Here is a 15,492-nt window from a genome sequence, read left to right as displayed (position 1 = left end):
TCTTATAATCCTCGTGCTTGCTGGGTGGCCTCGGGTAGGTCGACACACCTCTCGGAGCGGAGAATGCGCACTCACTGTATCTCATCTAATCTTCATGACACTGAAAGGACACTTATTTTCCCATTTTACAAAAGGGAACGGCTCTGGGTGTGAAGTACTCCCCAAGGTCACCATTAGTGAAGGTGGACCCCCGGGACTGTCTCTAGCCCTTCACCCCGTGGACTCTGGTGTGGTCCCTACGTCTTAGTTCCTTTTGTCTGCCAGAGCCCAGCACGCTAGGGAGCAGGCCCCCTGCAGGCTACAATGCCCTCCTGCGCGGCCAAGCGAAGCTCCTCTAGGCCAGTAATTGGAGCCTTGCTGCCCTCTGCTGGAGAAAGACTAAAATACTAACCCGAGTCCACACGGCCACATTAATGTCTTCTTTAAAAGGACACTTATTTCTTCATCCATGTGTCCAGGCTTCCATTCCCCCACCCACGTGCTCACCCATCCATCCACCCATCCCAGATTTGCTAACGCCCTGTAACATCACCCTCACTCTCTGGGGACCACCCCCACCCCCAAACCCCCAGGTCCTGCTCTACACCAGGGCCGCAGTGAGGAAGAGAAAGAAACCAGGAAGCCCCACGCGTGTACCCCTTTCTTGTTTGCAGAACAGCTTCACACCCATTGTATCCTTTGTCCCCACCCCAACCCCGAGGAGGCTTAGAATCCCATCCCCATTCAACTGATGAGGAAACTGAGCCCCAGAGAGGCAGGGCAGCATGGTGCTGGAGAAAACAGTTTTTAGGGACAGAGCCTGATTTCAAGACAGTGCTCGGTCACTTACTAATTCTGCCACCTCAGGCAAGCTTTTTTTTTTTTTTAAGGTATTTATTTATTTATGAGAGAGAGCGAGCGAGCAGGGAGTGATGGAGAGGGAGAGAGAGAATCTCAAGCAAACTTCCTGCAGAGCACGGAGCCTGACTCAGAGCTGGATCTCACCACCCTGAAATCATGACCTGAGCTGGAACCAGGAGTTGGATGCTCAACCGACTGCCCCACCCAGGTGCCCTTGAGCACCTCAGGCAAGGTTCTTAAGCTGTATGAACCTCAGTCCCTCATCTGTAAAATTATCTCACGCAACTTCTATTTTTTTAGGCATATGCTATGTGCCAGGCATTGCTTTGGGGGAGACAACCCTGAGCCCCTGTTCTTCTGAACCTCACTTACAGAGGCTATAACCAGGCTTCTAGGAGATGAGAGCATATCACATGTCATCTAAGTGCCGTTCGTGTCACGTCATTGTCATTGCCTCTATGAGGAAAGGATTTGGGGATGATTTGCTGGGAAGAGAAAAGGTGAGGGAATGGTTGACATGATTAAAAAAAAAAAGACAGCACCCATGGGAATTGAGGGCACGCATGAAGTCTGGAGCTGGACTGCTAAATTGAAATCCCAACATTGTCCTTAAAAGCTGTGTGACCTGGGGTGCCTGGGTGGCTCAGTGGTTTAAAGCCTCTGCCTTCGGCTCAGGTCATGATCTCAGGGTCCTGGGATTGAGCCCTGCATCGGGCTCTCTGTTCGGCGGCGAGCCTGCTTCCTCCTCTCTCCCTCTCTGCCTGCCTCTCTGCCTACTTGTGATCTCTGTCTGTCAAATAAATAAAAAAACAAAACAAAAAAACTTAAAAAAAAAAAAAAAAGGCTGTGTGACCTGCTGTGAGTAATAACTTCTCTGGGCTTTGGTTTTCTCATCACAGAATACGGGTAATAATTCAACATACACTTATGATATAGCTAGTAAGTGCTGGCCAGGGTCTTGGGGCCCCAGAAATGAAGACAGGGGAGGTCTGTCCTCTCTCATAGGAGTGTGACGATTAAATGAATATTGCATATGCCAAGCACGTAGAACAGCCCGAAATGTAAGGGGCACTGTGTGTTTGCTATCGTGATTATCCTGACTGGTGACTCTGTTGGTACTTTATGTTTGGCGACGCTTCTTGACTACCTGGGCTGACGAAGGTGACGGGGCGGTGGGGGGGAGGGCAGGCTTGTTCTATCGGCAAAGTGTAGAACAGCACCTGCGTATTGAGGCCAGAGGGAGGCAGGACAGAAGCCTTAACAGCCCAGCAGCCCACAGCGGGGCAGCTGGCCCAGGGGGAGTGAGGGGTTCACAGTGGAGGTGTGCAAGCATGGGTAGAGATACTGCCTGAGAGGTGGCACAGAGGACATGTAAAGCTCCTTCCTCAGCTACGGGTTTCCATTTCTCCACAGGCCAGATGGCATGGACTCTAACACCCGTGTGGAGAGCCCCCCAAGATGGAGCAGAACAGCCACCTCCTAGTCTCAACCTTGATGCCAGGTAGCCACCCTCTGCTTGTGACTCCGTCTCTGTCAGGACTTGGGAGACCAGTGGACACCTGACCAGCCCTCCCAGGAACCTCCTCCTGTCAGACAGGCCTCCACCCCTGGGACTTGCTTCGGGCAAGCCGCCCAGCTGACGCTGTGTGACACAGAGACAAACCTTCTGTGCCAGCCTCTGCCGAGGTTGAAGATCCATGGGCGAAAGAAATGGCTGTTTAAGTTTGAGGCTGTTTCCCAGTATTAGACCACACTCTGCTGGTCTCCCCCAGAATTCAGAGACAATATGCTCATAGAACATATGGATGTGTCTTGCACAAGCCAAGTGACTCTGCACAAGTTACGTATCTTCCCTGAGTGTCAATTTTCTCATCTGTAAAATGGGGACAACAATAGAAACATCTTGAAAGTGCAAATGTACTTTCTGTAGGAAGGGCTTGAAAATGCAGTCTAGGGGCGCCTGGGTGGCTCAGTGGGTTAAAGCCTCTGCCTTCAGCTCAGGTCATGATCTCAGGGTCCTGGGATCGAGCCCCGCATCTGGCTCTCTTCTCGGAGGGGAGGCTGCTTCGCCTTCTCTCTCTCTGCCTGCCTCTCTGCCTACTTGTGACCTCTGTCTGTCAAATAAATAAATAAAATCTTAAAAAAAAAGAAAAAGAAAAAGAAAATGCAGTCTATGTGCCTCCACCTGTACCTGCCTTTGTCTTCAGGGTAAAATCTAAACTCCTGAGCCTGTACTTGAGGCCTTTTTTCATTCAGTCCCTCCAGGCTTGTTCCTTACCTTGTCTCCAGCCACAGGAAGCCTACTGTTCTCCTTGCTCCCTTACTTCCAGACACATGTCTCTGCTGGTCCCACCGCCTCACCTGCTTTCCTCTCCTTCCACGTGGAGAACTGCTTGCTACGGACACCTGGGGCCTAGTCGGGGGACACCTCCTCCCGGGGACTTCCCTGCCTCTGCCCAGGCAGGTTGCCCTCTCCTCTGGGCTCTGTGTGCACCTTGCACTTCCTTCTGTTAGGGCCACGTTGGCCCCAGGACTTGCTCTCGGGAGGCAGACGCCAGGCTATGGCCCCATCGGGCATGGAGGCCGTGTCTGATTGCAGCACCAGGTGCTCGGGGCAAATGGCTAAAGACTTAGTTGGTCAGATGAGCCCAGGTGAGATTAGGGCCGGAAGGCTGTGGATCTTGGGTAAGCAGGAGAGTAGATTGTATGGGGTCTCAGCCAGAGCCATCAGCTCTCGGCGGTCTCTGGATACCCAGTGCAGGAAGATGGACAGACTCCAGAAATAGGGAGTCTTCCAGATGGTTGGAGACTAGGACCCAGGTTTGAGTCCAGGCCTGCCCGTGAGTTGTGTGTTTTGCTCCCGACCCTCTTTCTAGATACACAGCCAACATCTGAATGTACCTGGCACTCTCTGGTCTCTGCATGTTTGCTGGTGTTACCCCTTTCTTCCTAGGCGCCTTTCTGCGATCTGCTCTCAGAAAGACTTCCCCTTCTGCAAGGCCTGGATGGCCGGCCGGCCGGCCCCTGACTACCTCAGTGGGGAAAGTGGCTATACCGGGGCCTCTTATTTGCCCTCCCAGATCAACACTCTACCTTTCTCCACCCCTTTGAGCTGCCGGGGGCTGACCTGTATGGATGACATCACCGGGTCCTCTCTGTGGATTCCTCCCTGCAGGGAGGTTGCAATCTGGCTGTGCCCTTCTGCCTTTCCTGGCAGCCCGCTGTCTTCTGGGCTCCAGAAAACTCTCTCCTCTCATTTCTTTGGGCCTGGGAAAGCAGCCGTTCTGCTACCACTAGCCTCAAGTTTTTGCAATATTTTTTATGGTACCCCCATCTCCTCCTTGATAATAAACCCTTATGAAGGAGCCCTCCTAGAATTATCCGAATTTGAGTGTGCCTTTGGTTTCCTGCTGGGACCCTGACTGAGCACCGGGAGCTGCTTTAGGAGACAGAGCCTTCCAACAGGATTCTGGAATTGGGTCGGTCTTATATTCGAGCAATGGGGGGATAATCTCCTCTCCAAGGCAAAGAGGGTGCAACTCACGGCATCTGGTGGGATCGCCACGGCTTCGGTGATCGTTAGTGGTTGCATGGGAGGTCGTGCAGCTGAAATGCCAGTCAGCTGGAATGGTGTATCAGGGGGCTGTGGCACGTGGCCCTGTGGCAACAATACTCATTATAAAGACAGTGGAGGCACCTGGCTTCTTCCTACAGCCCAAGAGAAAATGAGGAAATGAATGTAAAATTGTGACATCATTGAGAAGACGCGTGAACTGTAGAAGGTTCCCCCCAAAGCTTGAAGTGTTCCCTTATGTCCTGGGCCTGCAGGCAAAGGGGTAGCAGGACCGAACCCAGGTTCTAATGGCAAAGTCCGCAGAGTCATGGCATCCCCAGCCCAGGGGCCTTACATTAAATGAGGGGTAGTAACAAGGAAGGAGGGGGCATTGGGGAGACATGGTTTGGGGCTGAGAGTTGCCACCTGCAAATTTCCCTGAACCTCCTTGGCCAGCGGAGGCAGCCCCTTCCTACCTGTAAGAATGCACCTCCTTTCTCTGCATAAAAGCTTTTCAGTGGTCCCCAGGAGCAGTCCTTACAGAAGCAGATCCCTACACTCCTCAGAACATACTCTCATCATTCTTCATGGCCTCCAAGCCCATTACTGGAGCACGGAGGAGAAATACACAACCTACACCACAAGAAAATTGTCTGTGTGGTGAAATTCTTAGAGGACTTTGTCGGTCTATATTGGAAGGAGCCTGTGGGAGTGGATTCCAAGGATGTCAGAGAAAAGGGAAGAATTGTAAGACTTGACTGGACCGGATTCACTGGCAAATGCCCTAGCCTGGGATTTGGGGTTTAAATTTTTCGTTTGACCACTTAAGAGTGGTTTTATATATTTATATAAATTTAATTAATTAATTTATTTATCAGAGAGAGAGAGAGAGAGAGTGAGTGAGCACCCAATGGGAGAGGGGCAGAAGCAGAGGGAGAAGCAGGCTGTCTGCTGAGCAGGAAGCCGGACACAGGTCTCCATCCCAGGATCGATATGCTGGCCTCAGCCAGGAGTGGATGGCAGCTGCATTACAACCCCCAGTGAAAACTGGTTCTGAAACACAAGGGATGAAGGGAAATCGTCCCAGGGAGCAGAACTTCAGGGGGTTCCCAATCATTGTCCACTTTGTGCAGAAGGAGAGATGGCCTGAGGGCCTAATTCGCTTTGACTATGGGCAGTTGAAAATGGGTTATTGGGCTGACCAAGGACTTAGTATAAATGATAGGCAAACTGGAGCTGATGAGCTATGTGGGTGAATCTCTCAGAATAGTCCCCCATCACATGTGAAGTCCCCACCAGAGAGCATCTGCAGCAGAGGAAGCCCTCCCACTTCTGGGGACTGTTAGGGTCCGTGATCAAAGGAACGAGACTGACACAAAGCGAAAATCAAGCAAAGCTTTATTTCACGCCAAGCATCGAAAATCAAACCGACGGGTCGGGGCCATCTCTTACAAAGAGGTGACGACAATGAGGATGCCGCTCCCGACGACAAAGAGGCGATGACGACAAAGAGGCGATGACGATGAGGATGACAATGCCGCTCCAGTGAGGCCGCTCCCCTGCAAGGCCGCTCCCCAGACGAGGCCGCTCCTGATGATGAAGAGGTGAGGATGACAAGGACGACAACCCCGATGACACAGACTCTGCTCCCCAAGACGCCGCTCCAACAAGGCCACTCCCCAGACGAGGCCACATGCCCGACGAGGCCGCTCCCGACAAGGTCGCTCCTGATGATGAAGAGGCCTCTCTGAATGAGGCCGCTCGATGACGAGGGCCATGCCAACGAAGCCAATCCCCAGAATGACACCCCTCTGGCAAGGCCACTCTGGTGAGGCCACTCCAGAGAGGCGGTGGCTTGGGGCGGTGAGGCCGGTTGCGGCAGGGCGGTGGCTTGGGGCGGCGAGGCCCCTCCCAGCGGCGCTGCTGCTCAGGGCGGTGCCGCTCCCAGCAATGCTGCTCTCGATGATCCTCAAGCTTCGACACTCCCTATGACCCCGACGCTATCACTCCTATGACTACCCTAACGGCTCTCAATGGCTACTCTAATGGCTACTCTAACTCCTCCTACTACTCTAACGGCTATTCTAACTCCTCCTACTTCTCCCCCCCACCCAGCCTCACAGACTAACCTTTATAGAGGTGGTTGAGCCCAGCCCATACACAGGTGGCCAGTGAGATCTCAACTCACCACAGTTAATATATGTGCGCCCCACTGATTGGATATGGCTATCTGGCCTGGCCCACCCCTATATCTGGGGTTTATAAGTAAGTTCCTTTGGCTAATCAGGCCCCTATATCCCCCCTCCTTTTTTGGAAATTAGTCAAATCCTTGACTTTTCAGCCAGTTCTCTGTTCTCCTTTTGTAAGGGGGTTATATTGAGCATGTAAGATTAACATTTTTATCGCTCCTGGAGACTCATTCTTACCTTGAGTCACTGTACTAATTCTGGTTTAGTCCGAGGGCAACTTTTACTTCTGGAAATTCAGTTCCAGGATTTCAACATATCAAAGACCTGTATTTGTTCTGAAAGTCTCCCATATGAATTTCCTTTAAGGCGGAATTCATCTTACAAGAGAATTAAAACAATTACAAAGGACAAAAAACTCAGAATAGATATGGTTAAATATCAAATGATGACCCTTATCAAAGCATTAAAACTTTAGGAAATGTATAGAACCTCTGGAGTAGTTACAGCATTTACCCAAATGTAACCCAAGGTTTATCATTGTTTTAGCAGTACTTCCTGAGTAACTTAGCATATCAGGGAAAAGCCTTATGAGTCAAAGAGATCTCATTTACAATTCTGGGTGGGCAAAGAAAACCATTTACATTTTCTTAGAAACATCTCAATCTCTAGTGAAGACTAAATATTAACCAATTGTGAACTGTTGCAATAGCAATTAAGCACAAAACATGTTTACCAACAGATTTCAAAAGCACAAACCTAGTTTCAGCAACCAGCGCCCTAGCACTTCATCCCATTTGTCATCCAAGCAAAACTTCAAAGCTTCAGGTTACCAAAGACTCTGAAAGCTACTTTAACAATTACCCATTAAAACGCTGAGACAGATAATTAACCATCAGTTTAGTCATCTCTTTGCTAACAGATTTCATGTTCCACCTGGGCCCATTCCACTTCAAATGCCATGCTTTCCTGCCAGCAAGGGGGAGGGGCTAGGCAGTCCACGTTGGGCCAGAGAAGGCAAGGAATTCCCCGAAACAAAGGGAGTTTCGGCAGCTGCTTGGGAATATTCCTTAAAGTCTCTGTCCCAAGTTAGACTAACCCCAGTTGGCTCCAGTTATAGCCCTTAACACACGAAATGAGTGAGGAAGAAGCCCCACATCTATTATGAGGAACCGAGAGATGAAAGTCAGAGTCCCCTTACTCTCTGCTTGCCCCATTCCTTTAAGCACAATAAACAACACAATAGACAACAAAAAGACAACTGCAGACCCAGCGGTCCTTACCCAGAACCTGCTGCTGGTGAGGATTTTCTCGGTCCCCAGTGACTGCCTAGGGGGACTCGTACCTCCAGAGACTGCCTAGGAGGACTTGAACCCCCCAGCAGGCCCCTGACCACCCATGGGGACTCGAACCCCCAGGAAGGACCCTGACTGCCCAGGGAGACTCGAACCCCCTAACCAGATAGGGGGACTCGAACCCCCCTGACCACCTAGGGGGACACGAACCCCCTGTCAATCTACCAGCAGAGGGATGGGGCATCCCCGCATCCACTCCAGCCCTGGGGAGCATGGCTGCATCTAGCTTCTCCCCAGTGGGCCATACCCTGGAGCTCCAACCAGACAGACAGACAAGATCCCAACACCACCGGAGGCTTTTCCCATAAATTCCGACGCTGGCTCAGTTCTCGTTGTTTGATCCCGCATGAGCCCCCAATGTTAGGGTCTGTGATCAAAGGAACGAGACTGACACAAAGTGAAAATCAAGCAAAGCTTTATTTCATGACAAGCATCGAAAATCAAACCGACTGAATGGGGCCATCTCTTATGAAGAGGCAATGATGACAAGGACGCCGCTCCTGATGACAGAGGCGATGACGACGAGGATGACAACGCTGCTCCAGCGAGGCTGCTCCCCTGCGAGACCGCTCCCTGGATGAGGCTGCTCCCCGGACAAGGCCGCTCCCGACGATGAAGAGGTGACAACGACGAGGACGACAACCCCGACGACACAGACTCTGCTCCCCATGATGCCACTCCGACAAGGCCACTCCCTGGAGGAGGCCGTTCCCCCGAGGAGGCTGCTCCTGATGATGAAGAGGCCGCTCCGGATAAGGCTGCTCCAGACAAGGCCACTTGCCTATGAGGCTGCTTCCCAGAATGACGCCGCTCTAGCGAGGCCGTGGCTCCAGGAGGTGAGGCTGCTGGCAGTGGGGAGGCTGCTCTGGGCAGTGCTGCTCCTGACCAGGACTATCACTCCGAGGACTACCCTAACGACTATTCTAACTCCTCCTACCACTCTAATGGCTATTCTAACTCCTCCTACCACTCTAATGGCTATTCTAACTCCTCCTAACTACTCCCCCCTCCCCCCCCCCCCCCCCCCCGCCAGCCTCACAGACTAACCTTTATAGAGGTGGTTGAGCCTGGCCCACACACAGGTGGCCAATGAGATTTCAACTCACCACAGTTAATATATGCGTGCCCCACTGATTGGATACAGCTATCTGGCCTGGCCCGCCCCTATATCTGGGGTTTACAAGTAAGTTCCTCTGGCTAACCAGATCCCTACAGTTTCCACTGCTGCTACCCTGTGGGGTTGTCTCGAGCTGAGATACATCCCTCAGCCAGAGGTCATTGCCTCCATCAAGGTGCCTTCTCTCATTACTTCATCCTCCCAGGGTCTAGTGACTGTGCCCCCCACCCTTTTGGGGCCAGGAATGGTAGCATCTCTGCTACTGCTAGCCACAGGTGATAACACAAGCTTCTATATTCTTTTGTTAACAATTCCTTAGTAAATAAATCCTCCTTGAATTATCCTAACTTTCATGTGCCTCTGCTTCCTGCTGGGATCCTGACTGGCATAAACTTTTCTTTCTTTAAACATCCCCTTTTCCTATATGACTCAAGAGCACAGAGCACGTTCTTTTTCAAACCATGTAATCTGTATCTGCAACGAGTAAGTCCTTGATAATGGTGAGGGTGGTGATTAATCTCAATATTATTTCCCATCACTTAGGGAATGCCATAATACTTACAGCCACCCTGTGAGATAGATATAATAGTATCACTGTGTTTGTAGATAAGGAAACTGAAGTTCAGAGAGGCTAAGTGACTAGCTTAGGGTCACTCAGAGAGTGAATGATGGGTTCAGGATTTTAATCAGGGTCTGTAGACCTCAGAGTTCCCTCCTGGTTACTGTGCCAGGATGGGTTTACCCACTTTGAGATAGTAACTGATGATTCCTTCCATCCAAAAACTGTCCCCAGTGATTGTTCATGGCCCAAGTGTCTCAGAGTCAACCTTCATTCTCTTGGAGCAAATCATCTTGTTGCCTTGTTGTCTTGTGTCAGCCCAGCAGATAGCCAGGGTTGGAAATCCTAGTAAGTTTATATCTACCATCAGTCCTTTAGTGCATGAATGACCTTTATGTGACTGTCCTGTGAGGCAATTTTAGATAAGAGAACAGGATCCTGCCTGGAGATGATAGAAGTTAGGGGAGGAATATGGAGGGAAGGAAAGAAGATGCCTCTGGATCTCCCTTTAGCAAAGTCGTAAAGCAGGTGGTGATTTTCACAGGGAAGCTTGAGTTCAGGTTCTAGTCTTGACCTAGATTGCTGTGGAATGGACTCCTCCAGGCTGTCAGTTTCTTCCACTATTATATGCCCATGATGGACAGATTCTAAGGTGGTCTCCACAACTCCTGCCTCCTGGTATTTGTGGCCTTGTATCACCCTTCCCTTTGAGTGTGGGTGGAACCTGTGACTTACTTGGAACCAATAGAATAGGGTAAAAGATGTGGTAGGATGCTACTCTGATGATTTTGTTGCATTGGATTACGTTATGTTTTCTAAGACTATCTGGCTAGCAGATTCTCTCTTTCTGGCTTTGAAGAAGCAAGTTCCCATGAATCTTCTAGACAACAACCCTATGGAGTCTAGAAGCAGATCCTTTCCTAGCTGAGCCTCTGGATGAGAACTCAGCCATGACCAATGTCCTGATTGTGGCCTTAAGGCCCTAAGCTGAAGTCTGGCTAAGCTGCACCCATACCTATGATCCACAGAAACTGACAAAACACATATGCTGTTTTAAGTCAGTAAGTTTGTGGTAATTTGTCAGACAACATGAAAAACTAATACAATGCATGATTTTTTAAAATGCTGGTTAAATTAAAAAAAAATAGGGGTGCCTGGGTGGTTCTGTCAGTTATGTGTCTGACTTTTGGTTCTGGCTCAGGTCATGATCTCAGGGTTGTGGGATCAAACCCCGAGCTGGGCTCTGCACTCAAAGGGGAGTCTGCTTGGGATTCTCTCTCTCACTCTCCCTCTGCACCTCCCTCCTTCCTACACTAGCTCTTCTGCATGCTCTTGCTCTTAAATATATAAATAAATCTTAAAAAAATATTATACTGAATGATGAAGAGGATTTGGTGAAATTTGTATACCTACATTGTTACTTGGTATGAACACTGTTTTCTCTTATTATGCAACTTCTCAAATACAAGCAAAGTAGGAAAAATAGTTATAATTATATCAAGTACAACCACAACCTATTCAAAAATTAAGATATTTTCATACTTCATTTATCTCTCTCCCTTTTGTATGATAATCCAAACCAATCCCAGACATCATGTCATTTCCCTCTATATAATTAGAATATGCAGAGTTGAAAACAAATGGCGAATGTCTTTTCATAACCACCTTGCCATTATCACACCTAAAAAATCTTAAGAATAACCATGTATCAGCTACTGCTCAGTCCATATTCAAATGTCCCCAATTATCTAAAGAATATCTTGACATTAATCCATTACAATATGAAGCAGTATGTAATGAGTACCTTAAAAATGTTCCTATTCTTTGATCTAATATGACTATTCCTGAAAGTTTATCATAAAGAAAAATGCAAAAGATGATACAGGCATGATACCTATTAAAGAATTATTCATAATGGTGAGAAATTGCAAACAACTCAGATATATAGTATATGAGTCATGGTACATTCTGGAAAACACAGTCCTCATCAGTACTTCAATAGTGGGAAATTAGAGTAAGAAAATGATTACAAAGATACTGGGATATGAAGCAGTGTAGAAATTGGCAACAGCAGGAAATCTCTACCACTCCTACTGGGGGAAGGAAAATGGGGGAAGGAGGTGGTGGAAACTGAGCCCAGAAATTGGAGTCACATTAGGAGCGGTGTTTGAAGAGGCCAGGACCAGAGAGACATAGCCATTGCTGGGATATTTTCCACATGTGGGGATGGGGGCAGGTGATCGCCGGCTTCTCTCTTTCTCCTTGCCTCCAGTCTCCTGTGAGTATCTCCTATTGGCTAGATCCAGCCAGAAACCAGAGGCAAGAGATGCTGGGAATGAAGTTTTCAGGGTTAGCCCTCTGTGGGGCAGAAAGCCCTGTCTAATCTCCATACTGGGAGCCCAGTCAGGTTTGGGAAAGTCAATGAATGGATCTGAGAGCAAACAGGCATAAGTCTGGCACATCAACAAGGGCCCTAAAATCCTTCCAGAACAAGATTGGGCTAAAAATATCCAACAAAAAGATAATTACTAACTTATGACATACTTACCCAGTATGTTCCTTGACCATTGAAGTTACAAATATGAAGATTGTGTAGCAATATAGAAAATACTTATACTGAATTATAATACAACATTATTACCCTTCTTTACTTTTTCTTTTTTTATACCACCTATGACTTTGTAAAGTAAAAAATAAACCTAACTATTTATCATGTGTATTGTTTGTTGATGCCCTACTCCTGCTAGAATGTTAGCTCTATGAGGGGGAAAATTTTTTTTTTTACTTTTGTTTTTTATAGATGTATCTTAAGTGAACAGTTCCTGAAACATAGTAGTTGCTCAGGAAATATTGTTAGTATGAATTAAGGGATGTGAAGAAAGCAAAATACAACACCCAACCTTATAAGGTTGTTGTAAGAGTTAAATGAGTTGGGATTACTAGCACATGGTAAATACTTTGTGTACTTAGTAAAGGTCAATTTTGCCTATGTAGGAGAGAACAGGTGGAGAAGAAAGAGTTGAAAACCACTGGACTGTGGGATCTAGTTCCATAAAAGGGTCCACATCCAAAAAAGAAGAAAGAAAAATCACCATTATGATCCCAAAGAATCAATGTGGTGTGATGAACAGAAGCTTGGATGTGTAGTTGGCCCTGCCACTTACTAGCTCTGTGCCCTTGGTCAAATTACCTAACTTCTCTAGGTACTATTTTCCTTATCTATTAAAGAGAATAACAATAAACCTGTCTCACTGAATTGTATAAATATTGCCCAGCACAGGGCTTGGCACTTACTGGATGCTCAGTAATGCTAATTACCTTAACCTTAGCCCATCCTTCCTCCAGTGAGTACTGGCTCGGTCTGGAGCTGTCCGGAGTGCTGAAGACATCCTCCCTCCCTCCCTCCCTCAGTTCCTTTGTCCTTCATTCCCTCCTTCCTTTCTCTGCTTGGCTCCCCAGAGCCCTAGGGTTTGAATAGATCGAATTTTCCAAGTGGCTTCTTCAGGCCCCTGAGGGGGATAAGGAGGAAATGAGCCATATATGAGGCACTCATTGGGCAAGAGCCCTGGGAAGCTGAGCTGTGGTGGGAATGGGGGTTCCTCAGACCAGAGCCTACCTGGAGAGCTTAACATCTGAGACCCTGATGCAGCAACCTTAGGATCCACAAAGATACAGTGAGTCCACCTTAATGGCACAGCATGGCAGGTGGATCTTCAGGGAGCTGCCCTCAAGGAAGGCAAGAAGGGTCAGGTTTGGGGGGGGTGTCAGCAGGGTGACCCTTGGCTACAGGAGCTGAAGGGCCCCTTGCTCTAGCAGGAGTCTTCCATCCTCCTTCCTTGGGTTCCTATTACTTTTTTTTTATTTTTCTCATTTGTCTTTTAATGCAGCCAAAGGCATCGTCATCTTTTTGGGTTCTACTATGAGTTGACTAATTCCATGGGCTTGCTCTATAAGCCAAACAATCTGCTCCTAATCATTGGCATCCATCTCCTAGAGTCTAAAAATACAAATGGTTTTCCCCAGGTGGGTGTTGAATTAACCCACTGTGCTGGAGGTGGGAGCACTCCTGGGGGGAAGGGCTGGGACATGGGACAAAACTTCAGAAAAAAACCAACAATCTCCTGATTTTTACTGACACCTAGAGCATTAGAGCTGAAGGATCTTTGGAGACCTACATCTAAACTAAGCCCTCCCTGTACAGATGGGGAAACCAAGGCACATAAATGGGCATGGGTTCTGTTCCACAAGTCAGCAGCAGCGCAGGAACTAACAGGAGCTCCAGGCCCGAGTCCTCTCTGAGCCCCTGCATGCCTTCAGCTGTAAGATTCCTGGGATGCTGAGTGTGGTCAGAAGGACTGTGGGGCCGGGGACCCTGCTGCTGTTTTGTGGGACTGAAAGAAACCCATATGCCTCTGTACCTCAGTTTCTCCATCTCTACTCAGAAGGGCTGGTTTAGATGTTTAGCTCTTTAAGGATCCTTTAGCTGTGATGTTCTAGGTGTTTGATAAAATGGTGATTTTTGTCTTTGGTTGGGAGGTAGGAAGTCAAGCTCCAGTTTCAACTCAGCCCTAACTTTTGGTGAGAGTTCAGACACACTCTTGTTCCCCCAGAGTCAGTTTTCTCCTCTGAAGAAGAGGGTAAAAGACCTCTTCTTGGGGCCTCTGGGAGGACAGGGCAAAGTAGTGGATCACAGGTGCTTTGGAAAGTACAAACTAGGGGGCGAGGTGGCTGTCATTAGTATCAGGCTCGTAAGCTTACGTTTCCAACCGGAAACAATTAGCTCTCTCTGAGCCCAGAACAAGCCCAGCTACTCCAGAGGGGTTCATCCCAAGTGGCGCTGTTGCTAGATGAGTCCACTTGGCACATCACGACAGAGGAGGAGGGAGGGCACAGAGTGCTCCTCAGAGGCTGGGAGGAGGGCAGCCGTCCCCAAGTCCCTGAGCTCCGAGCTGGGAGAACTGTAGTATCACAGGCCTGAAGGGCTCAGGGTTGGCCAGCACTGCCAACTGGCGACTCTCATAGGTAGGGAGGTTGAGGCCTCAAGGAGGGCAGGGGCAGAAAGTCCCTGTCCAGCTCTTTTCATACCACAGTACCCCTGCCGCTCCTCAAAGATCCCGAGATGGTGATGGTCGTGACAGTGACGGTGCTGGTGATGATGAGAAACTATTCCAAGTAAGTACCCACTTACTTCCATTTAGCAAGTACTACTTACTACTTATTTACCTCCCTACCCCAGTGACATCCCCGTCGTAGACACTCTATGCATTTTAGTTTTGTCACAGTATCTGCTGGACAGCTATTTTCATCTCCACTTTACAGATGGGAAGATGGACGCCAGAGAACTTAAGCAACTCATCCAGAGTTAGGGACAAGTGAGTGATAAAAATCAGGGTTTATTCTGCTGTGTGATTCCAAGGACCTTCTTATTCTCTGCACTGAACATAATTTATTTTTTTTTAAAAGATTTAAATATATTTATTTGAGAGAGAGAGAGAGCATGAGTGGAAGGGGCAGAGGAAGAGGGAGAGAGGCTTTCAAGCAGGTTCCGTGCTCACACAGGGCTCGATCTTACCACCCTAAGATCATGACCTGAGCCAAAACCAAGAGTCAGACACTTAAGCAACTGCACCACCCAGGAGTCCCTGAACATAATTTCTAGGACCTCTTCTGCAAATACCATTGCTGTTGGCATTGAGAAGACATCCCCTTACTCTCCTGACCTACACTTCCAAGCGTAGGCTGCTTCCAGCTCGCCTCCCCTGGGAAGCCCTCCATGAGCTCACAGCACCTCCCTACAGGTCCTGCCTACTACCAGCACTCGTGGTCAGCTCTTCTCTTCGCCGGAACCCACCTCCCTACTGGCCCAGCGGTTTCTTAAGGGT

This window comes from Meles meles, chromosome 8, assembly GCF_922984935.1.
Source record: "Meles meles chromosome 8, mMelMel3.1 paternal haplotype, whole genome shotgun sequence".
NCBI lineage: Eukaryota > Metazoa > Chordata > Mammalia > Carnivora > Mustelidae > Meles > Meles meles.
Note: the sequence above shows the minus strand (reverse complement) of the source record.